This window comes from Oncorhynchus gorbuscha, linkage group LG05, assembly GCF_021184085.1.
Source record: "Oncorhynchus gorbuscha isolate QuinsamMale2020 ecotype Even-year linkage group LG05, OgorEven_v1.0, whole genome shotgun sequence".
In the NCBI taxonomy this organism is placed as follows: domain Eukaryota; kingdom Metazoa; phylum Chordata; class Actinopteri; order Salmoniformes; family Salmonidae; genus Oncorhynchus; species Oncorhynchus gorbuscha.
The window spans coordinates 44,730,623-44,735,622 of record NC_060177.1 but is presented as its reverse complement, the minus strand read 5'-3'; the positions used below and the strand labels follow the sequence as shown (position 1 = coordinate 44,735,622).

The following is a 5,000-nucleotide window of genomic DNA, read 5'->3' as shown; positions in this document are numbered from 1 at the left end:
CACTCACTCAGGTGTTTTTTGGAAAAAGTCGCTAATGTGTCTTTAAGTCACTATCCTGGCCCACCTCTGTCTGTCGGTCGGTCAATTTCTCTTGAAACAAGATAGCGGGCTCTGCAAGAAGCAAAGCACCTCCAAAAATACGTTGAACTCGTAAGTGTTCCTCTCCACGGAAGTCTTTAGTAAAAGGCGAAAGGCTTGTGCGTAATGAAGAGAAACCAGAGTCGTGTGGAAGTCAGAGGCGGGGGCCCGAGACACACTCTGTGCAGCACTCTAGGCCGGGTTCCCGCGGGTCCGGAACCCACTCTTCCAAGTTTCCGAGGGCTGTGGATAAAAAGAACGACACAGAGACACAGAGGCGCACACACAGAGGCACAGACAGAGACAGAGAGACGGAGAGAGACACACACACACACACACACACACACACACACACACACACACACACACAATCCTGGCCCAATTTTTTTTTTTTTTTTTTTTTTTTTTTAAACAAAAATGGCGGGAAACGGGGACCACATTGAAGAGCGCTTCGCCTTTCTTCAGTTTGAATGTTTCTTTCCTTCTTCTGCTAGAGCTAGCTGTTTACATAGCTTTGCGAATGAGCATTTTTCCTTGACAACGGGAGAAAAGTGTTGCACCGTTCCCGGAGGTACTGCAATACCGGGTCGATGCGTGGAGCGGACGGAGCAAGCCCCATTTCCGACTCCCTGTTCGAAAAATCCATTTAATATGTAGTCCCCCGATGGGGGACGTATCAGATATTAAACTGATAAGAACAGATACTACACTTGATCTGAGCCAAAAGGCCGAGAAGCGATAACCCACAAATGGAACCCTGCAACCGCCGGGCCCCGGGGTCTCAACAGACCTCAGCGGGTTGGCAAAAAAGCCGGCGGTTCCTCCCTCCCTCCCTCCCTCCCTCCCTCCCTCCCTCAGTCACTCACTCACTCACTCAGGTGTTTTTTGGAAAAAGTCGCTAATGTGTCTTTAAGTCACTATCCTGGCCCACCTCTGTCTGTCGGTCGGTCAATTTCTCTTGAAACAAGATAGCGGGCTCTGCAAGAAGCAAAGCACCTCCAAAAATACGTTGAACTCGTAAGTGTTCCTCTCCACGGAAGTCTTTAGTAAAAGGCGAAAGGCTTGTGCGTAATGAAGAGAAACCAGAGTCGTGTGGAAGTCAGAGGCGGGGGCCCGAGACACACTCTGTGCAGCACTCTAGGCCGGGTTCCCGCGGGTGCTCCCGGAACCCACTCTTCCAAGTTTCCGAGGGCTGTGGATAAAAAGAACGACACAGAGACACAGAGGCGCACACACAGAGGCACAGACAGAGACAGAGAGACGGAGAGAGAAGCACACACACACACACACACACACACACACACACACACACACACACAATCCTGGCCCAATTTTTTTTTTTTTTTTTTTTTTTTTTTTTTTTTTTTAAACAAAAATGGCGGGAAACGGGGGACCACATTGAAGAGCGCTTCGCCTTTCTTCAGTTTGAATGTTTCTTTCCTTCTTCTGCTAGAGCTAGCTGTTTACATAGCTTTGCGAATGAGCATTTTTCCTTGACAACGGGAGAAAAGTGTTGCACCGTTCCCGGAGGTACTGCAATACCGGGTCGATGCGTGGAGCGGACGGAGCAAGCCCCATTTCCGACTCCCTGTTCGAAAAATCCATTTAATATGTAGTCCCCCGATGGGGGACGTATCAGATATTAAACTGATAAGAACAGATACTACACTTGATCTGAGCCAAAAGGCCGAGAAGCGATAACCCACAAATGGAACCCTGCAACCGCCGGGCCCCCGGGGGTCTCAACAGACCTCAGCGGGTTGGCAAAAGCCGGCGGTTCCTCCCTCCCTCCCTCCCTCCCTCCCTCCCTCAGTCACTCACTCACTCACTCAGGTGTTTTTTGGAAAAAGTCGCTAATGTGTCTTTAAGTCACTATCCTGGCCCACCTCTGTCTGTCGGTCGGTCAATTTCTCTTGAAACAAGATAGCGGGCTCTGCAAGAAGCAAAGCACCTCCAAAAATACGTTGAACTCGTAAGTGTTCCTCTCCACGGAAGTCTTTAGTAAAAGGCGAAAGGCTTGTGCGTAATGAAGAGAAACCAGAGTCGTGTGGAAGTCAGAGGCGGGGGCCCGAGACACACTCTGTGCAGCACTCTAGGCCGGGTTCCCGCGGGTGCTCCCGGAACCCACTCTTCCAAGTTTCCGAGGGCTGTGGATAAAAAGAACGACACAGAGACACAGAGGCGCACACACAGAGGCACAGACAGAGACAGAGAGACAGAGAGAGAAGCACACACACACACACACACACACACACACACACACACACACACACAATCCTGGCCCAATTTTTTTTTTTTTTTTTTTTTTTTTTTAACAAAAATGGCGGGAAACGGGGGACCACATTGAAGAGCGCTTCGCCTTTCTTCAGTTTGAATGTTTCTTTCCTTCTTCTGCTAGAGCTAGCTGTTTACATAGCTTTGCGAATGAGCATTTTTCCTTGACAACGGGAGAAAAGTGTTGCACCGTTCCCGGAGGTACTGCAATACCGGGTCGATGCGTGGAGCGGACGGAGCAAGCCCCATTTCCGACTCCCTGTTCGAAAAATCCATTTAATATGTAGTCCCCCGATGGGGGACGTATCAGATATTAAACTGATAAGAACAGATACTACACTTGATCTGAGCCAAAAGGCCGAGAAGCGATAACCCACAAATGGAACCCTGCAACCGCCGGGCCCCCGGGGGTCTCAACAGACCTCAGCGGGTTGGCAAAAGCCGGCGGTTCCTCCCTCCCTCCCTCCCTCCCTCCCTCAGTCACTCAGTCACTCACTCACTCACTCAGGTGTTTTTTGGAAAAAGTCGCTAATGTGTCTTTAAGTCACTATCCTGGCCCACCTCTGTCTGTCGGTCGGTCAATTTCTCTTGAAACAAGATAGCGGGCTCTGCAAGAAGCAAAGCACCTCCAAAAATACGTTGAACTCGTAAGTGTTCCTCTCCACGGAAGTCTTTAGTAAAAGGCGAAAGGCTTGTGCGTAATGAAGAGAAACCAGAGTCGTGTGGAAGTCAGAGGCGGGGGCCCGAGACACACTCTGTGCAGCACTCTAGGCCGGGTTCCCGCGGGTGCTCCCGGAACCCACTCTTCCAAGTTTCCGAGGGCTGTGGATAAAAAGAACGACACAGAGACACAGAGGCGCACACACAGAGCACAGCACAGACAGAGACAGAGAGAGAAACACACACACACACACACACACACACACACACACACACACACACACACACACAATCCTGGCCCAATTTTTTTTTTTTTTTTTTTTTTTTTTTTTACAAAAATGGCGGGAAACGGGGGACCACATTGAAGAGCGCTTCGCCTTTCTTCAGTTTGAATGTTTCTTTCCTTCTTCTGCTAGAGCTAGCTGTTTACATAGCTTTGCGAATGAGCATTTTTCCTTGACAACGGGAGAAAAGTGTTGCACCGTTCCCGGAGGTACTGCAATACCGGGTCGATGCGTGGAGCGGACGGAGCAAGCCCCATTTCCGACTCCCTGTTCGAAAAATCCATTTAATATGTAGTCCCCCGATGGGGGACGTATCAGATATTAAACTGATAAGAACAGATACTACACTTGATCTGAGCCAAAAGGCCGAGAAGCGATAACCCACAAATGGAACCCTGCAACCGCCGGGCCCCCGGGGGTCTCAACAGACCTCAGCGGGTTGGCAAAAGCCGGCGGTTCCTCCCTCCCTCCCTCCCTCCCTCCCTCCCTCCCTCAGTCACTCACTCACTCACTCAGGTGTTTTTTGGAAAAAGTCGCTAATGTGTCTTTAAGTCACTATCCTGGCCCACCTCTGTCTGTCGGTCGGTCAATTTCTCTTGAAACAAGATAGCGGGCTCTGCAAGAAGCAAAGCACCTCCAAAAATACGTTGAACTCGTAAGTGTTCCTCTCCACGGAAGTCTTTAGTAAAAGGCGAAAGGCTTGTGCGTAATGAAGAGAAACCAGAGTCGTGTGGAAGTCAGAGGCGGGGGCCCGAGACACACTCTGTGCAGCACTCTAGGCCGGGTTACCGCGGGTGCTCCCGGAACCCACTCTTCCAAGTTTCCGAGGGCTGTGGATAAAAAGAACGACACAGAGACACAGAGGCGCACACACAGAGGCACAGACAGAGAGACGGAGAGAGAAGCACACACACACACACACACACACACACACACACACACACACACACACACACACACAATCCTGGCCCAATTTTTTTTTTTTTTTTTTTTTTTTTTTAAACAAAAATGGCGGGAAACGGGGGACCACATTGAAGAGCGCTTCGCCTTTCTTCAGTTTGAATGTTTCTTTCCTTCTTCTGCTAGAGCTAGCTGTTTACATAGCTTTGCGAATGAGCATTTTCCTTGACAACGGGAGAAAAGTGTTGCACCGTTCCCGGAGGTACTGCAATACCGGGTCGATGCGTGGAGCGGACGGAGCAAGCCCCATTTCCGACTCCCTGTTCGAAAAATCCATTTAATATGTAGTCCCCCGATGGGGGACGTATCAGATATTAAACTGATAAGAACAGATACTACACTTGATCTGAGCCAAAAGGCCGAGAAGCGATAACCCACAAATGGAACCCTGCAACCGCCGGGCCCCGGGGTCTCAACAGACCTCAGCGGGTTGGCAAAAGCCGGCGGTTCCTCCCTCCTCCCTCCCTCCCTCCCTCCCTCCCTCCCTCAGTCACTCACTCACTCACTCAGGTGTTTTTTGGAAAAAGTCGCTAATGTGTCTTTAAGTCACTATCCTGGCCCACCTCTGTCTGTCGGTCGGTCAATTTCTCTTGAAACAAGATAGCGGGCTCTGCAAGAAGCAAAGCACCTCCAAAAATACGTTGAACTCGTAAGTGTTCCTCTCCACGGAAGTCTTTAGTAAAAGGCGAAAGGCTTGTGCGTAATGAAGAGAAACCAGAGTCGTGTGGAAGTCAGAGGCGGGGG

At 50.2% G+C, this 5,000-nt stretch overlaps 11 non-coding genes across 11 annotated transcripts; all 11 read right to left on the bottom strand.

The window, feature by feature from the left end:
- Positions 1-107: 107 nt before the first annotated feature.
- On the bottom strand, positions 108-224 carry LOC124036722. Its single transcript, XR_006838975.1, has one exon. It is a non-coding gene; the product is annotated as a U5 spliceosomal RNA (small nuclear RNA).
- Positions 225-627: 403 nt separating this feature from the next.
- LOC124036791 lies at positions 628-818 on the bottom strand. The gene has a single exon (XR_006839040.1). It is a non-coding gene; the product is annotated as a U2 spliceosomal RNA (small nuclear RNA).
- Positions 819-1,052: 234 nt separating this feature from the next.
- On the bottom strand, positions 1,053-1,169 carry LOC124036721. Its single transcript, XR_006838974.1, has one exon. It is a non-coding gene; the product is annotated as a U5 spliceosomal RNA (small nuclear RNA).
- Positions 1,170-1,586: 417 nt separating this feature from the next.
- LOC124036779 lies at positions 1,587-1,777 on the bottom strand. Its single transcript, XR_006839031.1, has one exon. It is a non-coding gene; the product is annotated as a U2 spliceosomal RNA (small nuclear RNA).
- Positions 1,778-2,007: 230 nt separating this feature from the next.
- On the bottom strand, positions 2,008-2,124 carry LOC124036720. The gene has a single exon (XR_006838973.1). It is a non-coding gene; the product is annotated as a U5 spliceosomal RNA (small nuclear RNA).
- Positions 2,125-2,531: 407 nt separating this feature from the next.
- On the bottom strand, positions 2,532-2,722 carry LOC124036767. The gene has a single exon (XR_006839020.1). It is a non-coding gene; the product is annotated as a U2 spliceosomal RNA (small nuclear RNA).
- Positions 2,723-2,956: 234 nt separating this feature from the next.
- Positions 2,957-3,073, bottom strand: LOC124036719. Its single transcript, XR_006838972.1, has one exon. It is a non-coding gene; the product is annotated as a U5 spliceosomal RNA (small nuclear RNA).
- A 410-nt stretch (positions 3,074-3,483) lies between these two features.
- Positions 3,484-3,674, bottom strand: LOC124036756. Its single transcript, XR_006839009.1, has one exon. It is a non-coding gene; the product is annotated as a U2 spliceosomal RNA (small nuclear RNA).
- A 234-nt stretch (positions 3,675-3,908) lies between these two features.
- LOC124036718 lies at positions 3,909-4,025 on the bottom strand. The gene has a single exon (XR_006838971.1). It is a non-coding gene; the product is annotated as a U5 spliceosomal RNA (small nuclear RNA).
- A 411-nt stretch (positions 4,026-4,436) lies between these two features.
- On the bottom strand, positions 4,437-4,627 carry LOC124036745. Its single transcript, XR_006838998.1, has one exon. It is a non-coding gene; the product is annotated as a U2 spliceosomal RNA (small nuclear RNA).
- A 235-nt stretch (positions 4,628-4,862) lies between these two features.
- On the bottom strand, positions 4,863-4,979 carry LOC124036717. The gene has a single exon (XR_006838970.1). It is a non-coding gene; the product is annotated as a U5 spliceosomal RNA (small nuclear RNA).
- Positions 4,980-5,000: the final 21 nt, after the last annotated feature.